Source organism: Schistocerca piceifrons, chromosome 4 (genome assembly GCF_021461385.2).
Source record: "Schistocerca piceifrons isolate TAMUIC-IGC-003096 chromosome 4, iqSchPice1.1, whole genome shotgun sequence".
Classification (NCBI taxonomy): Eukaryota; Metazoa; Arthropoda; class Insecta; order Orthoptera; family Acrididae; genus Schistocerca; species Schistocerca piceifrons.
Window position 1 is genome coordinate 5,950,277 of NC_060141.1, and position 9,901 is coordinate 5,960,177.

Below are 9,901 nucleotides of genomic sequence, written 5' to 3' on the forward strand. Positions count from 1 at the left end.
ACAAGGATTCCTCAACTATTCTTAGAGAGCGAAGTGAAGTAGTAGTAAGAACCTGGACTCTTGAAAAGAATGGCCGGCCGGAGTGGCCATGCGGTTGTATGCGCTACAGTCTGGAACCGAGCGACGCTACGGTCGCAGGTTCGAATCCTGCCTCGGGCATGGATGTGTGTGATGTCCTTAGGTTAGTTAGGTTTAATTAATTCTAAGTTCTAGGGGACTGGTGACCTCAGACCTTAAGTCCCATAGTGCTCAGAGCTATTTGACCCAATTTCTTACCCGCATCTCGTGGTCGTGCGGTAGCGTTCGCGCTTCCCACGCCCGGGTTCCCGGGTTCGATTCCCGGCGGGGTCAGGGATTTTCTCTGCCTCGTGATGGCTGGGTGTTGTGTGCTGTCCTTAGGTTAGTTAGGTTTAAGTAGTTCTAAGTTCTAGGGGACTGATGACCATAGATGTTAAGTCCCATAGTGCTCAGAGCCATTTTTGAACCCAATTTCTTGAAAAGAAAAGTGAAGTGATATAGAGCTTGTCCATGTTGAAGTTGAAACTTATCGCAAAATGTGCTAAAATTGAAAGTCAGGTTTTTGGATCAAGCTTTTCGACTGATCGACTATATTCACTGCAGATACTGAAGGAAATGTCTTATCTATCGACAGCTGATTAGTCATATCCTCACGTATTCACTGCTTTCTTTAAGGCTCTGGACATATGACAGTAGTATACTGTATCATTCCCCCCCGCCCCCCTCATTAATCGGTTACCGTCTACCGTTTCTGAAGAAATGTAATACCGATTAAAGGAAAGATGTGTGGACCAAGTTATTCCAAAAAATAACGTATTCCTCCCTACTAATCTGCTGCTATTATACTTTATAGTGTCTTAGTTGATAATTACTGCAATCGCTCACGGAAGGTACTAAAAGAAAAGGTATACCACAAGAATCGACTAGGTCACAAGAAGTCCAGTGAAATGATTTAAGACGATTAATAATTACCGTCTCCAGCCTAGTACGACAACTGCTGTTCGATAAGTTAGTAATGACCTGAGCAGTAGTTGTCTGAAATTATACTGGAAAAAAAATGGTTCAAATGGCTCTGAGCACTATGGGACTCAACTGCTGTGGTCATAAGTCCCCTAGAACTTAGAACTGCTTAAACCTAACTAACCTAAGGACATCACACACATCAATGCCCGAGGCAGGATTCGAACCTGCGACCGTAGCATATACTGAAATAATCGCTCGGCAGCAGAAGGCGTATACACAAGCAGTCAAAACTACAAGTAAAATATAAGAATAAATGAAATGGCAATAAATAATTTAAGATAATATAATGCAGTTAAGTGAAATAGTTTGGAATATGCTTTGAAATGCTTGGCATTGAATGTAGTGGAACTGAAGCTCACTAATGTTACGACAAAACTTATGTAACCTCACATTATTAATTACTCGGTACTTGCAGCTTTCAGAAAACACGAATTAATCTAAGCTTAATGAAATAGTTTGTAATATGGTTCTTCATCCATTCTGAAAGTTACTTGACTGGAAACTAATCATGTGTTCAATTATGAGAACTGCAGCACATTACTGATAATAAACTTTGAACGAAGGCAATACACTCAAGAATAATTATACTCAGAAATCTTATGTATAACTACTATTTAAATATATTTTCCAATAATTTACATTTACTTTTATTTTCAAACTGAAACTGAACAGTACCTCTTATTGTTATGTAAGTCAAACAGTTAACTATATGAGGCGTTTCTAATAGTTATAGTTAATCAATTTTCAAATATAAAAGCAAACTGGAAGATTTTTAATTTACTTATTCTGTTCCTTTCTTTCGCACATGACACTCGGATTAACACACACACGAAAGGTATGGACCGCCTCTATGTTATAATGACTCTCATTGTCTCGCTTATTTTTTGAAAAATGATCAAAATCGAGTCACTGGGTAACTCCTCACAGCTTCTACACATCGTGAATCATTGTATACCATCTTCCAAAATTTTGTTGTCGTGCTGTAATCGGCGTAGGTGACAACGCTACTACAACTCCAACTTCGCCGAGCGCCGCGACCACAGCCGATTCAGCGGCAGATTGTCGATGTAACAGGTGTTTCCTTCAGCCCCCCAAGCTTGCCTTGGAACTGTGCCTCCCAAAATATATATTAAGTGGCTTTACATAACCGCTGCCACACAGCGCACGCTACTTGCTCGTCCAGCCACTTCCATCGCTCAGATCTCAGTGTATCTCTCCTACCTCGCTGGTTCTCAGCGTCAGGTGACACTGACCGGAGACTATGCTCTCTGCCTAGTTGCTATTCTTTTATCGTGGGCAATTATTAGTAGCATTACAATGTTTGACGTTAGTAATTCTTCATTAGGTAACACAACATTTGACCCATTTACATTGCAAATAAATATATCAATTACTCGGCACAAAAAATTGTCGAGAAACTCTGGTGGCACTCTGTATTACAGGTGCCATTAGTGCACAACCAGTAGCTTCAGAATGCTTCATGCGTTGTTGGTAACAACACGTATCTGTTGTTGGCCTTAAAACAGAACAGGCGTTACTCTCTGTGGGGAGAATCGAGGTCCTTCTATTAACCGTTCGCTTTAAGAAAACTCGAGGCACGGTGGACCAGCAGAGTTGTTGTCCCTGATGAAGTCGAGTGGTCTCGGACAGCGTCGACAACTTTCTCGCCGCTAACAACCTTGTCCACTTAGCTAGCAGACGATTCTTACTCATTGGATCGAGAAACTCGCAAATGAAACTACATTGCTCTCAAATACTGCAACATGGATGTGCTTCGGACATGGTCATACCGTTATCACAGGACGACGCTGACACGGAAACAGACGGCGTGAACGACAGGCACAAACCGCCTGCTCTGCAGTTTAATCTCGCGTGCGCCTCTCCCTTAACGTACAGGCTGGCGACATTCTCGTTTTTTGAAGACATCCATCATTTGGAATCTTCTTGTTTTTCCTGTTTTACTCATATTTCCTTTAATGACTTTTCGTTGCAGTCAGTTTCCTCACAGTAAATACTGATGAGTCAACACGTTGTGACCACATGCTTCATAGAGTGTTGGTCCACCTTAGGGACTCAATAAAGCATCGATTCTGAGTGGCACGGATTTAACAAGTCCTCAGTAGGTGTCTAGAGGTATCTGGTAGTGGATGTCTGCGCATAGGTCAAGCAATTTCCATAAATTACGGAAGCGTGTTTCCTGGGCGCGGTGCTTGCATCTGATAGCGTCCCAAATGTGCCGTGCCAGGTTTAGATCAGGTGAATCTGGTGGACAAGACATCAACGAGAATCCACTATGTGGGGTGGCGCTTGGAGAACTTTTCTATTGTTGTTGCCGTTCTCAGCACAGGATCTCTAACTACAATGTTGGCAACCAGAAAGTGATTAGCGAAAACGTGATGCCTGTAATTCAAGTTGACTGTGCCCACTCTGATGGAGACATAAAGTTATTGATCATTGAAGTTCATTACGCTGAGAATTTAGGATGATGTCTGGGATTTATAGAAAATTCAGTTTACTACAACAATGTTCATTATATTCTGAAAACGATAAAGTGTAAAGTTCCAGACAAATGTTCAACCAAACAATGCTACTATCAGCTATTGTATTATCAGAGCTGTTTAGAGTCTATTGTGTGGATCCTATTATCCCTAGATAACGAAACTGTTCAATAATCGTTATCGATGTAAATGTTCAAAGTGAAAGCTCGCCAAAATTTGATGTTAATGTTCATCAAACGCCACGCTAGTAATGGTAGAAGGTCTGTCCCGCGGCGACACGTTAAAATACGACATACGCAAACTGAGAATAAATCACTGAGGTCGTTGCACAATTAAAACTTTACCACAATGCAAACTCATTGTTATGTACATACCGAGGTACATAATACGGCATCCAAGGCTGTTCCTTGCAACTGCACAGACGCGACGCGGCTTCCGACACGGAGTGCGCGCTGATACCAATCTAGAAGAGAACTGGGGACTTATACTCTAGCTCACAGCCCTCTTATTTATACAGCCGCGGTGCGGACCGCTGAAGGCTTAGCCGACGACATTTGCCTCTCTGACTAGCAGCAAAGGCTAACAGAACACCACTTCAAGTTACTAAATAAGTACACTCCTGGAAATTGAAATAAGAACACCGTGAATTCATTGTCCCAGAAAGGGGAAACTTTATTGACACATTCCTGGGGTCAGATACATCACATGATCACACTGACAGAACCACAGGCACATAGACACAGGCAACAGAGCATGCACAATGTCGGCACTAGTACAGTGTATATCCACCTTTCGCAGCAATGCAGGCTGCTATTCTCCCATGGAGACGATCGTAGAGATGCTGGATGTAGTCCTGTGGAACGGCTTGCCATGCCATTTCCACCTGGCGCCTCAGTTGGACCAGCGTTCGTGCTGGACGTGCAGACCGCGTGAGACGACGCTTCATCCAGTCCCAAACATGCTCAATGGGGGACAGATCCGGAGATCTTGCTGGCCAGGGTAGTTGACTTACACCTTCTAGAGCACGTTGGGTGGCACGGGATACATGCGGACGTGCATTGTCCTGTTGGAACAGCAAGTTCCCTTGCCGGTCTAGGAATGGTAGAACGATGGGTTCGATGACGGTTTGGATGTACCGTGCACTATTCAGTGTCCCCTCGCCGATCACCAGTGGTGTACGGCCAGTGTAGGAGATCGCTCCCCACACCATGATGCCGGGTGTTGGCCCTGTGTGCCTCGGTCGTATGCAGTCCTGATTGTGGCGCTCACCTGCACGGCGCCAAACACGCATACGACCATCATTGGCACCAAGGCAGAAGCGACTCTCATCGCTGAAGACGACACGTCTCCATTCGTCCCTCCATTCACGCCTGTCGCGACACCACTGGAGGCGGGCTGCACGATGTTGGGGCGTGAGCGGAAGACGGCCTAACGGTGTGCGGGACCGTAGCCCAGCTTCATGGAGACGGTTGCGAGAATGGTACTCGCCGATACCCCAGAAGCAACAGTGTCCCTAATTTGCTGGGAAGTGGCGGTGCGGTCCCCTACGGCACTGCGTAGGATCCTACGGTCTTGGCGTGCATCCGTGCGTCGCTGCGGTCCGGTCCCAGGTCGACGGGCACGTGCACCTTCCGCCGACCACTGGCGACAACATCGATGTACTGTGGAGACCTCACGCCCCACGTGTTGAGCAATTCGGCGGTACGTCCACTCGGCCTCCCGCATGCCCACTATACGCCATCGCTCAAAGTCCGTCAACTGCACATACGGTTCACGTCCACGCTGTCGCGGCATGCTACCAGTGTTAAAGACTGCGATGGAGCTCCGTATGCCACGGCAAACTGGCTGACACTGACGGCGGCGGTGCACAAATGCTGCGCAGCTAGCGCCATTCGACGGTCAACACCGCGGTTCCTGGTGTGTCCGCTGTGCCGTGCGTGTGATCATTGCTTGTACAGCAGTGTCCGGAGCAAGTATGGTGGGTCTGACACACCGGTGTCAATGTGTTCTTTTTTCCATTTCCAGGAGTGTAATTAATTGCTTCATTCACTGAAGGCCAATGAAGTTCTCAATTTAATTGTGATATCAGCACACAGGTAAATGTCTGTAATAAAATTCTGATGTGGCTAGGTTAAATACTTTTGGAGAGAGAATTATTTTAGCTGCACTGTACACAATAAATGAGCTCTGAACTTGCCCTTTGGCGAGACGCTACAGCTATAGTTTTATAGTCACCTTTTGGAAACTTCTCACATCTTTGTTATTATGGCGTATCTCCATTCTACCTAAATCTAAACATCCTAGCTTTATCTAATCACTTACTTAATATATTTTGCTTCCATACTTTTAGGACACAAAAACAGAAAATCATGAATTTCAACCAAAATATTACTTTGTGAGATCCAGCATACTGTTTCCATTAAATTACAATGATGAAGGAATCCGAATATAAATTTTGAAGTTTCTAGCTCCTTCTTCTTGCGCCGATGATTTTTATGTAAAACGTCCCAATTTCGACAACTGTTAAAGTTACTAAATTGAAACTTAACACATTGTTATTTTAGCATCACTCCTGACATTCTATTAATTTTTCATATCATTTACTTTACTTTTAAGGTATTGCGCAACATTCGTGACGTCATAGCTAGTTAGAGCAGACTCGGCTGTCACACAATGGAAAGCACATGAATTCTATATGGCGTGAGTAGGCTGCTTCCCTACGACTACCATTCCTCATACCGCTGGCCTCGAGATACGGGCAGCTGCCCTGCTGTACGAGTCCACCGACTTCAGGGAAAATATCCATCTTAAAGGGATGCCGGTGGTCTTCAATAATGTTGACATAACTGTGAGCTGTCAGGGTTCCTTCGATTGCTACCGCAGGCCCCGTGGAAACCCCGGGCGAATGTTCCAAGTAGCGTGATAATATTCTTCTCATCTGCCTGCGACTTTGATGTGGTGCGTGTTTCAAGCAAGCGTTCGCCTGGATGACTGTGTATCTGGACATGACCCTCGACCTGGGGTAGCAAGAAACGTGATTCACAAGACCATTCGACACTTTTCCGTTGATAGACAGTACCAAGCCAATGATCTTACGCTACCTGTCATCATAGCTGAAGATGCCAAGATGGAGAAACGTTGGGATCGTCTGCTGTGGTGCTCCCTGATTAAGTCCTGAAACAACCGTGCCTGCATCAACATTATACTCTGTCGTCACAGCTGCTACAGAACAACTGTGCTGGTTTATAGAGCCGGCAAGTCTCCAGCGTCCACTCTGGGTGCTGAGGAGAGGACGTCCAGCTTGTTGTCACCTACTCGTGAGCGCCATATTCTGTCCAGCTGTGCGGTCGACAGTCAAAACCCCGAGCTGCTTGCGGACCTGACACATAATGCTCCAAACTTCATCTGCGGAGAGATCCATCCACATTTATGGCAATGGTATGGTTTGAAAAGCACGAAAAAAAGCAGTAGGAATTTTCGCTGTGCGCGGGCGGCCATTATTGTGCTGAAATGTAAGGCCAGGGTGGCTTTCCGTGAAGGGCAACAAATAGGGGCGTAAAATATCGGCGACATACCGCTGGGTTGTGAGGGTGGCGCGGATGACAACCAAAGCGGTCCTACTACGCAAATAAATAGCGTCCCAGACTATCATCCACGCGATGAGCAACAGTCAAGCTGCTCTCCCACCGCTGACAGGAACGTCTTCAGACACGTCTCACCGACTGGAGTAAAATTGTCTTCAGTGATGAGTCCAGCTACGAATTGGCCCTGATGACCAGTGAGGACGTCTCTGGAGATACTTTGGACATTGGTTGAGTACCAACATTCCTGCTTTTCACCACTTGGCAGCCCTTCGTGGCAAGCCATCCTGCGCTGACATTTCAACATTTCAGCAAAATAACGTCCACCCACACGCGATGAAAGTGTCTGCTGTGTGCTTGCCAAACTCTCCCTTGGTCAGCTAGGTCGACAGGTCTCTCCCAAGTGAGGTTAGGAGCAATTCGGGATTTTGAAGATCTAACGCACCAACTGGACAGAATGTGGTACGATATTCCTCGGAAGGACATCCAGCAACTCTAGCAATCAATGCCAAGCCGAAAACAGTTCCCATAAAGGCCAGAGGCAGACCAACGCGTTGCTGATTTGCTAAATTTGTGAAGCTTTTTCTTATGAATATGAAGTCATCAATTTTTCGTGAAATATTAATCATTTGTTTATCTGCACATGTACATCTACCACATTTTTACGTCCCATAATTCAGATTCATCTTTCGTCGTGCGTCTTTTCTTTTTTTTTTTTTTTTTTTTTTGAGTGTATATTCTCCTTACCGCGTCACGTAACGCTGCCAAGTGGTATTCAGTCTTGAGCTGGACACTTGTCATGTTATGGCTGCTCACTGTATGTCTGTCTGTGTGTGTGTGTATGTGTGTGTGTGTGTGTTGCAGCGAAGAAGTTTTCCTTATCCTCGTAATTTTTCACTATTTTTCTTTTCTCTGATTTTCTTAGAAATACTTCTTTATTTGTAATTCTGGCATTCTTTAATTTTTAGCATTTTTCTCCACATTTTAAAACCAACTATCCAACTATACTTCCTCTTTCTGTCTCTTCAAGTACCCATCACGTCGATCACCAAGCGTGAAGTCCTACAAGCCCTAGGGAATAGGAAGAGGCACTGTGCCCGATGAGCTACCAGCGGAACTGTGGAGATGAAGACACTGGCGGGCAGCAGAATGGCTGACCGGTTTCTTTAACTGTACTGCACATGTTAGCCCTGTATTAAGCCATATTTGTAATTTTTCCTTTAGTAATGGTCAGTTTCCAGAACGATTAAAGTACTCAGTAGTAAAGCGGCTTTATAAAAAGGGAGAAAGTTATAATGTAGACAATTTTAGACCTGTTTCTAGGCCATCAGTGTTTGCTAAAGTTGTTGAAAGGGCTGTGCATGTAAGGATAATTGATCATTTATCAAATGTACAGTTTGGCTTTACAAGTCGTTTATCAACTGAAAATGCTATATTCTCTTTTTGCGGTGAGGTATTGAATGGGTTAAACAAAAGGTTTCGAAAGTTAGGCACGTTTTTTGATTTGACTAAGGCGTTTGGTTGTGTTGATCACAAAATATTGTTCCAGAAGTTGGACCATTATGGAATACGGGGAGTAACTCACAATTGGTTCACCTCTTACTTTAGCAACAGACAGCAAAAGGTCATTATTCACAATGTTGAGAATGGTTGTGATGTGGAGTCAAGAAATGTTCAAATGTGTGTGAAATCTTTTGGGACTTAACTGCTAAGGTCATCAGTCCCTAAGCTTACACACTACTTAACCTAAATTATCCTAAGGACAAACACACACACCCATGCCCGAGGGAGGACTCGAACCTCCGCCGGGACCAGCAGCACAGTCTATGACTGCAGCGCCTTACACTGCTCGGCTAATCCCGCACGGCGATGTGGTGTCTAAGTGGGGTACGGTCAAGAGGGTGGTTCCCCAGGGATCAGTGTTGGGGCCACTCCTGTTCCTTATTTATATAAATGATATGCCCTCTATTACGGTAACGCTAAATTATTTCTGTTTATTGATGACGCTAGCTTGGTAGTATAGGACGTTGTGTGCGACATTGGCCCGGTTTCAAATAGTGCAGTTCATGACCTAAGTTAATCGCTGGTAGAAAATAAACTAACGCCAAATCACTGTAAGTCTCAGCTTTTACAGTTTCTAACAACAATTCAACAAAACCTGCCGTTTTAATTTCACAGAATGAGCATATGATTAGTGAAACTGAACAGTTCAAATTTCTAGGTGTTAAAATGGATAGTAAACTGTTGTGGAAAGCCCACGTTCAGTATCTTGTTCAAAGACTTAATGCTGCCCTTTTTACTATTCGAACAGTATCTGAAGTGAATAATTGTTCGACACGAAAATTAGTCTACTTTGCTTATTTTCACTATCTTATGTCGTGTGGTGTTATATTTTGGGGTAACTCTTCCCATTCGAAAAGGATATTTTTGGCTCAGAAACCGGCGGTTCAGGCAATAAGTGATGTAAGTTCACCTCTGTCCACGAGTCTGGGTTTTTTCACATTGGCCTCTCAGTATACATATTCCTTACTGTCATTTCTTGTTAACAATATTAGCTTATTCCCAAGAACAAGCAACTTTCACTCAGTTAATACTCGGGAGAAATCAAATGTGCATTTGGATCGGACTTCCTTAACTCTTGTGCAAAAAGGTGTGCAGTATACTGCTGCATCCATTTTCAATAAGCTGCCACTCGAATTCAAAAATCTTACCAGTAATCCACACGCTTTCAAATCGAAACTGAAGAGTTTCTTCATGGCTCACTCCTTCTATTCTGTCGAG